The sequence below is a fragment of the Meleagris gallopavo genome, chromosome 11, assembly GCF_905368555.1.
Source record: "Meleagris gallopavo chromosome 11, MGAL_WU_HG_1.1, whole genome shotgun sequence".
Taxonomy (NCBI): Eukaryota; Metazoa; Chordata; class Aves; order Galliformes; family Phasianidae; genus Meleagris; species Meleagris gallopavo.
Genome location: NC_139414.1, coordinates 16,981,949 through 16,995,438, shown reverse-complemented (window position 1 = coordinate 16,995,438; position 13,490 = coordinate 16,981,949). Strand labels below are relative to the sequence as shown.

Here is a 13,490-nt window from a genome sequence, read left to right as displayed (position 1 = left end):
CGCCGCCGAACGCGCCGAGGCCACGCCGTTCTTCGTGACGTCTCGCGATGACGTCACGCCGCGACTTTCCCGCTCCGCTCCCCTTCGGCGGCGCACGCGCGCTATTCGCTTCCCCCGCCTTTCTCTCCCCCACGCCCCCGCGGTTCCACTTCCGGCGGGCGGCGCCTTCCCCGTCCGGGGTCAGGCCCCGCCGCCTTCCTGTTATTGCCGCTGCGGGAGGCGGCTCGCCTGGGGGTGCTGCGCGGACTGCGGCGCCGCTTCCGCCAGCGCCCGGGAGGAGGCGGTCCGCCCGCTCCAGGGTCCCGCGGGGCGGCGCCCGGGGGCCGCGAGGAGCGGCGGGAGGAGACCGCGCCCGCGAGGTGAGCGAGGCGGCGGCGGCGGGGCCCGCGGGGGAAGCGCGACCCCCGGGTGGGGCACTGCGGATGGCGGGGCGGGGGCTGCGGCGCGCGGCTCGGGAAGCGGAGGAGCCGAGCGCTTTGTGTCGCGTTGCCGGGCGGGAGCTTCGCCTCCGCGCGCCGACCCGAGGTCCGCTCGTCGCCGGTGATGAACGCGAGAAGGCGGCTTCTTCTCGGAGCTCGGGTATTTATAGGTTGCCGGTGGAACTTTGACTGGCCTCACGCGAACAGTGTGCTTGTTTTCCCCGAGGGGCTTGGTGCTGTTGTGGGCGTGCCTCGCGTTACTGAGGTATCGGAGCCGCTGCTGGTGTTGCTTAAAGTTCTTTTCCTCAGTTCGGTTTTATCTCTTCTCGAAGGCTTTAAGGGTCTGCTGCACAGCCGTCGCCCCGCAGCACCGCGTGCTCGCAGCGCACACACGTGAGCCGTGTTTACAAGCGGGCCGTGCGGCTGCGGGGCGTGCGGCCTTTCTGCAGGGAGCCGGGGGTGCTGGACTGCCTTTGGGAGCTGAATTTCTCATCACTTTAATGGAGAATGCTGAGTTCTGGCCTCTCACCTATCTGTACCCATACATTCCTGGATTTGAGCGGTAACGAGTTTCCAAATTCATCATGCTGGAGAAGTTCTTTGCTTTCGCCAGCATTACCTGGGTTCTTTAATTTATTCTCTCACAATTAATTTATAGGGATGTTCTCGTAGCTTTTGCTTCAGTTCCTTCTATGCTCCAATTCTACAATGCAGTGCAGTAATCAAAGTCCAGTCTCACTGTGCATAAACAACATGTGTGCCCGGGAATATTCCAGCCCTCAGAATGACGGGCTTTAATGATTTATACACTGCAGGGAGCTCATTGGATAATTTGCTCTGAAATAATGCTCGTTGTGAACAGAAAATTTCACAATAAGTAACGTTGCTCTCCAACAACAAGCTTTTCCAGAGCAGGAATTTGGAAGCATATTTTAACAGTGTCGCTGTGAAACCCCACATCAAGAAAACTCATAGTGTTTGTAGGGGAATTGGTGACACCACACAGTGCTGCCTGTGATCTGGGAAGTGTTGTCTTTGTCATTAAGACAATAAACATAGCAGCTTCAGAGGCTTAGCTGGAGTTCTGCTGGGGCAGGTGCCCTGAATTTCAGGGGTGTGAACTTGATGCCATTCTTAGCAACTTGGAGACAACGTTTCTTGTTTTTCAGAGCACAAAGCCCAGCCTGCAGACCCACACCCAGATGTTTTAGCTGTTCTGCTGCCTCCAATTCTCATTCCATTTGAATGGCAGAAATGTATTGCTTTTTGTTACAGCTTGCTTCTACTGATAATGAAACTGAGTGTTTTGGTTTCACTTTGTTTTCTTTTCTGGAGTATTCTTTGGAAAAGGTGGTGTAACTGAGCTGTTTACAAAGCAGTTGTGCTTTATTGGAAGTCATAAAGCAGTTCAGTACCTAGTTAACTATTTCTGTGCCAGTCAGAATTAACTGCTCTCTGGAAGCAAGTGGGGAATAGTTGCTTCTGGACAGCTGTTGTAAGAAGTTGCTGGAGGATTTGGAATAGGATTTATGCAAAAGCAAGAGTTTCGTACTTTCACCATCATGCTGCTTCACAAAACCAAGTAGGCTGTAAGAGCTTTCCAGGTATTGGAAAAAAATAATACCTTTGAAAGGTGTTATCATGTGAAGAATGAACTTCTTTCTGATTGCAGTTGTTCCTCGTGTTTTAATGCATACTGTGCTTGCTCACGTGTCAAAGTTTTAAGCAACATCAATAGCCGTAACATTACACTCAAAAAGAGATGCATGGTCTGTTACCTCTGGATGAATGGGAGCTAAGGCTTTCTGTTTACTTTTAACTTTGATGCTGAAGAGGAAACAGTCAAAACTGATGCTACTTTTTCTCTTGTGGTATATAACCAGAGAAGGAATATTAATTGAAATAATGCAAACAGGATTTTAAAACATTGTAAGTAATAAAGCAAAGGTCAGTTTTATAGTTTTGTAACTACTGGAAAACATGTGAGACTTATTAAATCTCCCAGATGAGGAAAAATGGGCCACATGTGTTCTGTGCATGTAAATAGGTGGAGGAGGAGCATTAGAGAGGAAGTGTTTGTACTTCCACAGACTGAAGGAACGGGCTGATGGCTTGAAGTGTAAGTTAAGGTAGGAGCTGTTTTTATATCTTTTTGGTCATCACATTCTATGCTTTTAGGAGTTTGGTCTCTTCCTTTGGGGGAAAAAAAAAATCTCTGGTTCCTCCAAGTGATGATACTTGTCTGAAATTATAACTAGGGGACAAGAGGCAACAAAATTATTTGTGGTAGAACTGGGTGGAATTTTCTTTTACTCGAAGCTGAATGTGTCCTGGCAAATAGTTGTTACAAATCTCTCTTCCCAGTGCCCTCGTCCAAGTGGGAGCGGTGCAGAGAGAGAACAGATTTGTTTCTCTTGGTGTTTGTTCAGATGCCAATCATATGTGAGTTGTTCTGAGTAGCCTCCAGAGGTCCCTTCCAACTTAAATTATTCTGTAAACATACTTTTGAATGGTAAATGGAATATTATATGAACCAAAAGTAATATTCTGAAGTGTTAACTGTTTGTTTCCCATGTTGTGTTGCTTCAGTTTAAAAAACAAACAAAACAAAGAGTGGGGTTGAGGGGGTTAAGGATAGCTCAACTGTTTAAAAGATTGGGCTTACTTTAGATACATACACAAACCTGTGGGCAAATGGAAATGCTGCAGATTGAGTACTGTCTATGTGAGGTTGAATCTGTTATCTCTAAGCAATGGTTTTCAACCAAGAATTTTCATTTTATATAGCCTGCATAGGAGGTATTTTCCTAGTTAATTTTGGATCTCCCTTTGTGAAAGCATAGAAACCCTGTGTACTTCAAACAAGAAGTGTGAGAGACAGTGGAAATAATCACTTGTTCTCTAGTAACAGTGTACTTTTCTCAAAGCTAATAAAGCGGGGAATAAAAGCACTTGGCAGGCATGACTGAGCAAGTACACTTGCTGGGAATGTTTATGGTCTGTTTTAGAGAGGTTATGTCTGAGTATCTGAACTCTAGAAGTGTGGAAACAAAGTTCAAAGAAACCAACTTACCTTTACAAAATAGGAGGAGAGAGAATGATGAAGGTTTAGTGTAGCCTTCACCTCTCTGGCATGTTGCTAATTTAGCAGTAGAAGTAAATTAGCACTGCTGAAGTGTAGTTTAAAAGCTGTTGAGTCAACTGAAGAACTTAAGGTTTGGCGTATTTTTCTTTTGTGCCCTGTTGCTTTTTCACCAGTAGTAGGTCAGGTATATGTCAAAGAAATCTTGTAGTCTGCTTTTTGACAAGTTTCCTTATATTAACTTTATCCTTATGGATTTTACACAGGATGGATTTCGTTTATTTAATTGGAAATTACAAGTAAAATAAATGCTGACAAATTGAGCTTTTGAGGATTGTGAACCTTGAAGCATGTTTGTTGGATACAAGGGGTTTACTGAATTGGCCAAGACTTTTACGGTAAAGTTCTCTGAAACTGAGACAGCTGAGTCACATTATTGGCTGTACATTATGACCCTTTTCTAAGGCAAAGAGATGAAAAATAATACACATACGACATGTTTCTCTACAAGTCCAAGCAGAAAAGAAAGGAAAAAGAGCTGGAAGGTTGCCTCCTAGACTGTACTGTATTTCAAAAGACACATATGTGGCTAAAACTAAACTTTTTTTCCATACTAATCATTTAATGTGCAGGATAGTCAGTCTTGTGCTAGTACTTGATGAGGTAGTTAATGGAAATAATACCTCTTACTCTTCCCAGACTCTTCCCAGACTTTAACTCACACTGTTAACTTGAATTGTGATCCTTTCAGAAGCACAGGGTACCTGTTATGATCCCAGTTGTCTGGCAAATGTCTTGAGTCCTTGTGATAGGCAATACCTCTGCTGGTTTTCTTCAACAGAGCAACCTAAATTGGTCTTCAAAATATTGGTAGTCAATTTAAAAAAACAAAAAAACAGCAGTTCTTGAACATCTTCAAAATGCAAGAAGCCTTGAGCAGGACTGAAATGTTTGAGATTCAGCATTTCATCTGAGATGAATTAACCACAAATAGAAATACCTGCCTGTTTTCTAATTCAAGTATAATAGAACAAAATTTCTGTGCCCTGGGACTTAAACCTCTGCCTTTCTAGAAAAACAATGATGCTGGTCTCTGCAGAGATGCAGGCAAACTAAGCACAAAACATCTGCAGGTACAGGCACAAAGAAAGGAATAATGAGCAGGGAGTAAGGACTGCTTTACCACGCAAGCAAAGTGGTAATAAATTGATTCTCAGATTTTACAAAAATACTTTTTGTGGTGAGATATGTTGTTAGGCAACTTTGGTGCTTGTGCTATTAAGTAATTTTTATTAAGGCTGGAAAGCGTTAACTGGACTCTTGACTACATGCATAGCTTTAAAAATTAAAAAATAAAAAAAAATAAAGTTGATTATGTTAACTTAAGAAGTTTCTAGATAAACCTCCCTTTGGGGAAGGAAGTAAATGCTTCCACTCCAAATAGTACTCTAAAATAAGTATGTTGTGGTCATTAAAATGCTTAGACTATAAAATATACCACTTCATTTTTGTGTTTATGTTCCCAGTCTGAACACAGTAACCAGCAAATGCTACTGCTGGATTTTAATAATGGAGACTACAAACTTCTACTGTGTCCTGAGAAGCTGATGCAGATGCTGAACATCCAGTTCTGCTTACCAGTTTGTGAAGGCAGTCTTACTGGTGAAAGGAAAGCAATTAATTTATTGCATTTTGTTCTGTCAATTCTGTGCAATCTTCCATTTTAATGTCAGGTACTACTGAAGAGCACTTGTTGTAGAATCAAAATGTTTTTCTCAAGAAAACTTTTAGCATCTAATTGAGATGCTATAGCTGTAGAGGATACACTTAACCAGTTGTGATTTCTTTTTTACATGGTATTTAGCTAAAATAAAGCATTTAAAGTGGACACCAACATTTTAATTGAGTAGGTGAAGTTTAATTATTTTGCTTTTTAGTAAAATTCTCTTAAGTTATATTCCTCTTCATCTTGCTCTGAAATGGAGGATGAAGCACTCAGGTAGTTGTCACTGCTCAGCAGTGCTCCCTTGATCTTAGGTCTCCAGCTTGGAATGTTTTGATGTGTTGAGGAAGATGGCATAACTGCTACCTAGGGGTAAAGGATGTAAATGTGAACTAGGAGGCAAGGAAACTACCTGAAGAGAAAGAGAGCAAAACCTATTCCTGACTTTGGAGGCTTTGCTTAAGTGTGTTGTCAAATTATTTTGCAACCCAGCTCTTCAACTCTTCTTTCACCACCTCTTTTCCAAACCCTTTACTGTTTATCAGCAGACAGAATGATATCACAAGCAACTGCAAGGTGATTTGAGATGTGTAACCATCATTACAACAGCTTCAGATGTCCTAGTGTGTGAGCCATGATTTAGGTAATTTGCAGTATGGTTCCTCTTCCCTAATTGGTGTTTTTTTTACCACCAATTTTTACTGGAATTAAATGTAGGATACTTAACCTTGGGATAGAACAGGACATCGCATAAGCTTAATCTTCACTGGGCTTTTTTTTTTTTCTTTTTCCCTAAAAGGAAGTTCTGTCACTGTAATGTATCCCTTTAAAAGAATTCTGATTGTACTGATAGGCAACATATGCTGTAGTGTCAAAGCATTTAATCTGTTATGGATATGAAAGTGACCTTCCAAGCAGGAGAGTTGAGAAGTCTTGAAATTGTTGCAGAGAAGTTGGTGGTATTTACTGTTCAAATGCCTCTGAGCTCATGTCACTTCTTAGGAAAGTTCCTGTTATTTGTACGTATCTATTGAGGCAAATATTAGCAGTTTCTTTCAGATGTAGTAAACATGAATGGGTGGTATCCTGACCTCATTAGGGAAACAATGTGGGTAGCAGCTTGGAGCATAGGAAAAGGAGATGCACTAACAACAAGCACAGTGTCTCAGCAGCACTTCTCTGCAGAACACAAGGTTTGCAAAGCAGGTGCTTCTTACAGATGTGTACAGAAATGAAAATTTGATCAAAACAGGCTGAAGAACCCTTTGTTGCAGTTAACCATAGCTGTTCTCATACTTCAGGCTGAAGCAGGCAAGGCCTAATGACATACACAGTCAACATGAGTCATATGCTCAGGAAGAGCAAACAAACAAATGCAAATATGTTACTGTCTGAGGAATCATAATTGTTACCTTGGAGCTCAACCTGGAAGTGCAGAGAGAAGTCTTATTCAAGCATCATTGGCAGTTTGAACAGGGATAAACCTATGCTCCTTCAGGCTTCACAGAAACTTTTGGTTTATTTCCAGCTTAAATAAAGCAAGCAAATGTACTTACAAAATCAGTAATTCTGTCAAAAGAGTTGCCTCAAATAGAGGCTCCCTCCTCCATCTTCTGACACATGTAGGTGCAGTGCACCTAAGCAGCCTATGAGCTTTAGGGGGCAGAGGTGAAGCCCGACAGGAGTAGGGATTGGTGTTAAATGTTTCACAGCTGAACAGCGTCCTGCTGTGCCACTCTGGGTAAGTACCACTAGTCCCCATCTGATGGATCTTTGCTCACCACACCAGCAGTAATCCTCTACAGAAAGTTCCTGCTCCTTACCTATTAGCAGAGCTGTCGTTTATGGCTAAATAAGTATTTAGTTACTCTCCAATGAACTTGTTTGTGATACAAAACCGGTCAGTAGTGTTTACTATTTTTTAACTGATTCTCAAAAAGCCATTGTACTCTTCTGGGGTGGTTGTAGCTGGTGAAGAAGCAGGCAGCAGTTTCTGCAGGGAAGGATTCTCAAGGGTCTGCATGGGTTTGCCTGCTGTCTTATTGTACAGCTCTGTGTCTGTATAGGACAGTATGCTGAGGACTGTGTTACTGTCTGCCCTTTGTAGAGCAAGAAAGTTTAGCTGCAGAATTGAGATGTCTCACTTAAGGAGCTGTGCCTTTGTGTTAATTCTGTCACAAACTTTCCACAGATGATTTTAAAAAGAGTTAGGAAATACCTCAGTGGAAAACGTGTGGAGGTTTTGTTTCTCGTATAGAAGCTTAAAACAACAACAACAAAAAAACTCCCGTGGCTTTTGCTGAGCTCTGTCAGAAGTAAAGCTTCATCCCATCTTCTGTTGATTTGTTACTTGCAAACAATGCTTGTTGTTAAAGGAAGCCATTAAGTCTATAGAAACCAAACCTATGCTTCTACAAGCGCTTGGCTGCGGTGATGAAGGTAGAAGAGGAAACCTAACTTATATTTGGATTACGAAACAGAAGTTTCTGCACTCCCATTCATTCCCCTATATTTAACTTCAAAAAATCTGCACAGTTGCAGAAACAGTGCTATTCACTGCCACCTCAAAACCTATTTATTTTACACAGGAACTGCATTCGGGGTCTGGAACAATTCTTTCAGTGTAGCAGAAACCTTTTATTTCTATTTATTGTTGCTTTCAGCCTTGGTTCTAAGAAATGTTATGTGAATAGTATATGTCATAAGTCAAAATTGAGTTTGGCTTTTTCAGCTTCTGCTTAGAGGGGAAGGGCTAACGGGGTGCCTCTGCTGAGAAAAGGTAAATTAAAACTTATAAACAGAAGTTCTTATCTCAGTCCAGTTTTGGTAGGAACATGCATTTCTCTGTCCATGTGAGCTGATAGGGTGAGTGTTGTTGACTGACTCTGCTGCTACTTTTGCTTGTAGCAGAGGGGTAAGTCTGAGGACTGCAGTGCCTTCAGCATCACTGTATTTCTTTCCCTGCCCTTTTAGGCGTGGGCAGTTCTTTTTCAACAGAACTAGAGGCTCATCTCGCTGCAGCAAAGGGAATTTCTTCTAAAAGGCAGGCGTTAGGTGAGGGCTGGAGGGAGTGTGCAGCACCTGGGCTCGCTCTGCTGCTCCTTGTCCTTGTCTGTGTGCCAGCACTTCCTGTTTGTACGGATTCTGTTTACTGTCTGGGTTCCAAATAGCCCGGGAAGGTGGGAGGATGGGAAGAAGCAGAAAGAAAAGTAAACAGCATGATTTAAGGTGGAATTTTGTATTTCTGTGTATGTATGCGCTAGCATTTGTTACTATGTAGCCTAGTGACGTGGAAGAGTCTGTCCTGTTCTCTTGATGTTGCTCTGTACTAATTTCCAAAAAGATGACTTCTGCATACAGAAACAGAAATTGAAGCCCTGGGTATTTGTAGCAAGGAACAGAATTAGAGGTTCTTTTACTTTGCATTCTCTCTGAAGTTCTCTGAAGTAAGGAATGCTTGTCACCCATACAAAATAGATTATTTTTAAAAAGTAAAAGGAAAACCTTATTTCTACTGGTACAAAGTGACTTGTTGCTCTGATTTTTACTGCCTAACTTCAAGGCTTTTGACTTAAACAGCTCAGAAGAGCATGAGTGCTGCTCCCTGGCTCCAGCACACAGCTGGCCCTGACAGCACGGCCCTGATCCCAGCACTCAGGTGGGAGAGTCGTTCCCATCCCACTGCTCCCCCAGCCCTGAAGCAGTGAGTAATAAGTAATGAAGGAAGCATAAAGAGAAGATGCATTGCCTCAGTAGTTCTTCGCTGTGCTGTATGACTACGAGTCCTCTATAAATACAAGATCCTTTGAGGTAAAGCTAGAAATGGAATTCTTGAATGGCTTGGAACTAAAAAGAGTCTTAATTCCAGGCTTTCCTTTCTTTAACAAAGGAAAAGAAATCTGCCTTAAACTGGAAGAAAATATTCTAGGAAGATGCTGTGCTCTTGGTATGTCACAGGCTCCCTAGGGAGAAAGCACTGTCGAGGTGGGAGTTGCAGAGGTCACCAGCAACTTGCAAATGCTTCTTTCCTGTCATCTTGTTTTCATGGCTCCCAGATAGTGAGGCTGTAAACAATGTGTCTGCATGGCTAGGGGAGGCTGCTCAAGGGGGTATAGAAATAATACGATGTCAAAACCCTAGGATTTATGAAGGTGTTTTGTTTTTCTTACAGGGGGGAAAAAAAAAAGTAATACTTTAGGCTTTTTTTAAAAAAACAGGCAAATGAAAAAACAACTGTTCATCTTATTTTTTCTTCTGATATCTGATACTATATCATTCTTGAGTAATTTTTCAGAATGGCCCAGCAATGCTTTGTAGTGAGTTCCTTTTTTTTCTGAATGATCTCATCATTGGTATTACTCACAATGTCTGAATGTCACTACAACCAGAACCCAAGGATATTAGGTTCAGAAATGAAAAAATAGCTGCATGCAGGAGAACTTTAAAGAAACATCTGATAAAGCCTATCTTCTCATACGTAACTAAACTAAAGCAGAGTCTTAGTGAGATTTCTTCTTTACAGTAGAGAGTGACCTTGTATTTCTTCTGCGCCGTAATTCTACAAATACCAGCAATAATGTTAATTTTTCTAGCTTGGTGTAGAACAATGCAAAGGTGCTGCTTGGGGGGGTAAGGGGAGAGAAGTAGGTAACTGCAGCTAACATTGATATCATTGCTTCTCTGTTTCAGAAGGAAACAAAACGCTGGGAAGATGTGTTTTTGGTTGTTAGATCCCTCTGCACGTTGTTTTCCTTGAGCTGCTGTTTGTGATCAGATAAGAAATTCTGCGTATTTGCGCCTCTTCTGTGGAAGGATAAAGACAAATAATACGTAAGAAATTCACGTACGTAAATAATACATAAGAAATTCACACTCTAACTTGCATTACATTAGTCTTCTGCTTTCTGTTATGAACAAAGCAGCGCTGCTACTGTGTGTAACAGTGTTGTCATAGAGGAGTTTCAGACATCTTTGTCTTCCTGGATTTTGGAAAAGTGCCAGCTTGGCAAGCAGGAAGAACAAAAGGACAGGACTGAAAATATCTCGTCGGAGGCAGCCTCACCATCACCACACATCAGGTTGGGACAGCAGCAAAATTAGGCAAGCAGCCCGGCCCAGTTTTCTTCATGGTAAGCACTGGAGTGGCTGTTCTCTAAAGATGAGAATAAAATATTTTGGTCTTGAAAGTTTGAAAGGAATAAAATGGAACATAGATTTTTGGTGTTCTCAAAAATGTTACTTTTGCCACACAACTTCTTTTTCATGATGTTAGTTTTGGGGATTCCATAGAATCTTTTTTTCTAAAAAACAAACAAACTGGGGGGAGGAAGTAGCTAAAGCTTTGTTCTTCTACTGGTTTGGAACAGAACACAGAACTCACAAGTGTGTAGTAAATTGGAATCTATAAACATAGTTGGATTGTTTAATGAGCAGATTCCTTTTTTTCCTTAGATGACAGTGATAAAAGTCTAGAAGATGCTTCCAACTGGCAAAGAAATCAAATTTACATACCCATCTTACTGAACAACTTTTTGATACTAATGATACTGCAAATTATTATAAAACATTACTACATCCTGTTTATGACAGCCATGTAATGAGACTTCTTACAATTGGAAAAGCCACTGGTCTTCAACTGAAGTGTAGAAGTCAGAATGATTAATTCAGTCTCAAGTATGGGCTGATAAAATTGTATTGAGTGTTTAGTCTGCCTTTCTGAATTGATTTTGAAACCCTAGCTGATGTTTACAGCAATGCAAAATTATTCAGTCCTCTTTCAGTTACTGGAATGCATATCTTTTTGCATAAGTCTCGCATGTTTTATGCCTTTGACGTGGTGTTTCTGTACAGTTCATTTTTGCTTCTTCCCTCTGTATTTGCTAGCTTTTTTGTTAGGTGGTACGTAATAGAAGAATTTCCTACTTGCGAAGCCTGAAGAGTAGTAGAAGGTGCTTGTGGATGACAGAATATTCTCCTAAAGTGAATAAAATGATTTAGATTTCTTGCTGGACTGGCCCACAGACTTGCATGGTGAGTCTTTATATCTGCTTTATAAAACACGTGTTAATGTGAGGTGATGCTCCTCTCTTTAGAGAGCCATTCCACAGAAAATTTACAAAACAGGAAAGAAAATAGTGTTAACCATGTTACTTACTAGCCAAATATTGTCATCCACCTGAATTTAGTAGAATATTTGTGGACAGTTTCTGCAATGAAAATTAATCTAATTTGTAAAAATCAGTGTTCTCCTCTTAGGAAGAAGGTTGTCTGGATTTTCTAATAGAGGAGTTCATGCAAGATCACTTCTCTGTTGTCATTTGCTGTTTTTTTGTGATGTGGATTCCATTTGTACTGAAGGATAACAGTCCTTTTTAGCGTAGAACTGAGACCAGCAGAAGACTCTTGAGAGTCTTCTGACAAAATGTTGTGTGCAAAAATGCTGGCAGTGGAAAAAGCACTGCCAGGGTGTCCTGCTGGGCTGTAGATGCACAAGGTTTTTAAGTGATAGTATGGCTATAACAGCTGCAGTGGGCTCAGATGTCTTTAGGGAAAATATATGGGCATTTTTGACTAGAGTTCATTTGTCCCAAACTAAGTTTGTATATATTATGAACACAGAACATGTTATGGTTAGGAACCTCTGTTAACTGGGGTGTGGTACAGCTCTTACTGAATTTTTCCTCCACCGACCTCCATTCCTCAGAAGGAAGGAATTCTCAGAAGTAGTAGCAGCAAACTTCAGTGGTCTGGTAAATGTTTTCAGAGTTAACATACTTGTATGTCATGGAGAAGGCGTTAGAAAGCTAACTGTAACCTGCAACTGATTAAAACATTCAACAGAATGAATTCAGTTAACTGTGCTGCCTCAGTTTTGCATGATTCAGTACTGTGTGATGGTAAAACCTCACTGTACCAGAGTTCATCAAAAACATATTTTGAACACCTGTGTTTTCTTAGAATTCCTTCAATTAAATTTTGTAGTTTCACTGTATCATAAGAAAATAGATCATATGGTAAATGTATCTGTTCAAGCGAGTAGAAATAAGTATTTTGGGAAATCTATTGATGAGCTTCCCTTTTTTCTTCCTCCATATATATTGATAATTTTTGAATTGAGTTTTAAAATTCAGTCTATTAGGTTAGTAGCTTAGCAAGGTTAGCGATGGAGAAGATGCTTAACACATCAGGAAGGTGGTAATGAGTTCAAAAGGCTGCGGACTGATCTGCTGATGCCTTCAAGTTTTTCTTTTCTGACAAAGCTTTTGGCTCAGGAGCAAGGTTTCAGGTATTTTTGGATTGCAGGTGTGGTGCAGCGTTCATTTGAAGTGCTTGCATGGAGCTTTAGTTGGATCTAAATAACATCTCTCCAGAATTCTCTGAAAATTATACTTTGACTGTCGAAGAACATAATTGATCCTCTTTATTCCAGGCAGCCTTCCAGATTTGGAGTGTACACAGAAATGCAAGCTGCCAACTGTACTTCAAAACTGTTTCTGTTTATGTTTTTGCTTTCCAAATCCAAACCCTGGAGGCGTGCTTACATGCACAAGTGAATGTGCACACAGCGGCTACACACAGACCCAGCACGTCTGTTACCCAATTTAAAACAAAAGCTGCTGTTCTGGTGCAGTTGCTCTTAAAGGCAGTGTAGATATTTGGGCTGTCCTTTTTGGTCCATTTTCAAGCCTTTAAAAGAAACGCTCTTGAGTTGGCACTTCACGTTTGAATCTTTTCAAAAGCCAAGGGTTTACATTTCTTTTGAAAACATGATGTACAGAAGGATTTGGTATGTGCGTGTGTTTCACAGTTTTGCCTCCGTTTCTTTGTTGGCAATTATTGGTGGGAGGGAGGGAAGGTTGGCAATGAAACCGTCACTTCTGAAGGAGAGTTAGCTCAGCACTGCTGCAGTAGTGCTTTCTGCCCTGCACAGACCCCAGTGTTCACCTCTGTCTCTCAGTAAGGCAGTTCAAACAGCAGAAACTAAACCAAGAGAGGTAGAGTGAGTAGTTCTTTGCCATTTTAATCCAGCTGAGCCTGCAAGGAGCTGGCTCAGGGAGTGTGGATGCCAGCATGATGTAGGATGAGAACACCTGCCTTGGGCAGTGAGAAGATGGGCCCTCATGACCATCAGTTCAGAAAGGCCCAACCAGGGTTGTGGCACCAGACTTAAAAGACTGCTGGTAGAAACTCAGCCTGTGTTGTGAATACTTAACTTGATTGTGGTCCACCTATATTGTTGTTGTTTGTGTATGTGGACAGAAAAGTT

At 41.5% G+C, this 13,490-nt stretch overlaps 1 protein-coding gene across 4 annotated transcripts in view; it reads left to right on the top strand.

The window, feature by feature from the left end:
* The first annotated feature begins 155 nt into the window (after positions 1-155).
* The window catches only part of PIK3CA (phosphatidylinositol-4,5-bisphosphate 3-kinase catalytic subunit alpha), a 40,660-nt gene continuing 27,325 nt past the window's right edge, over positions 156-13,490 (top strand). The window contains exons 1-4 of one of the 4 annotated variants that reach the window (XM_085232934.1): positions 156-359; positions 9,914-10,054; positions 10,147-10,353; positions 11,108-11,254. The gene's annotated coding sequence lies outside the window, so the exon portion shown is untranslated. Of the gene's footprint in view, positions 360-437; positions 580-9,913; positions 10,055-10,143; positions 10,354-11,107; positions 11,255-13,490 lie in introns of those variants that run through there. The other 3 variants (XM_085232936.1, XM_085232935.1, XM_085232937.1) reach the window with 3 other exon arrangements.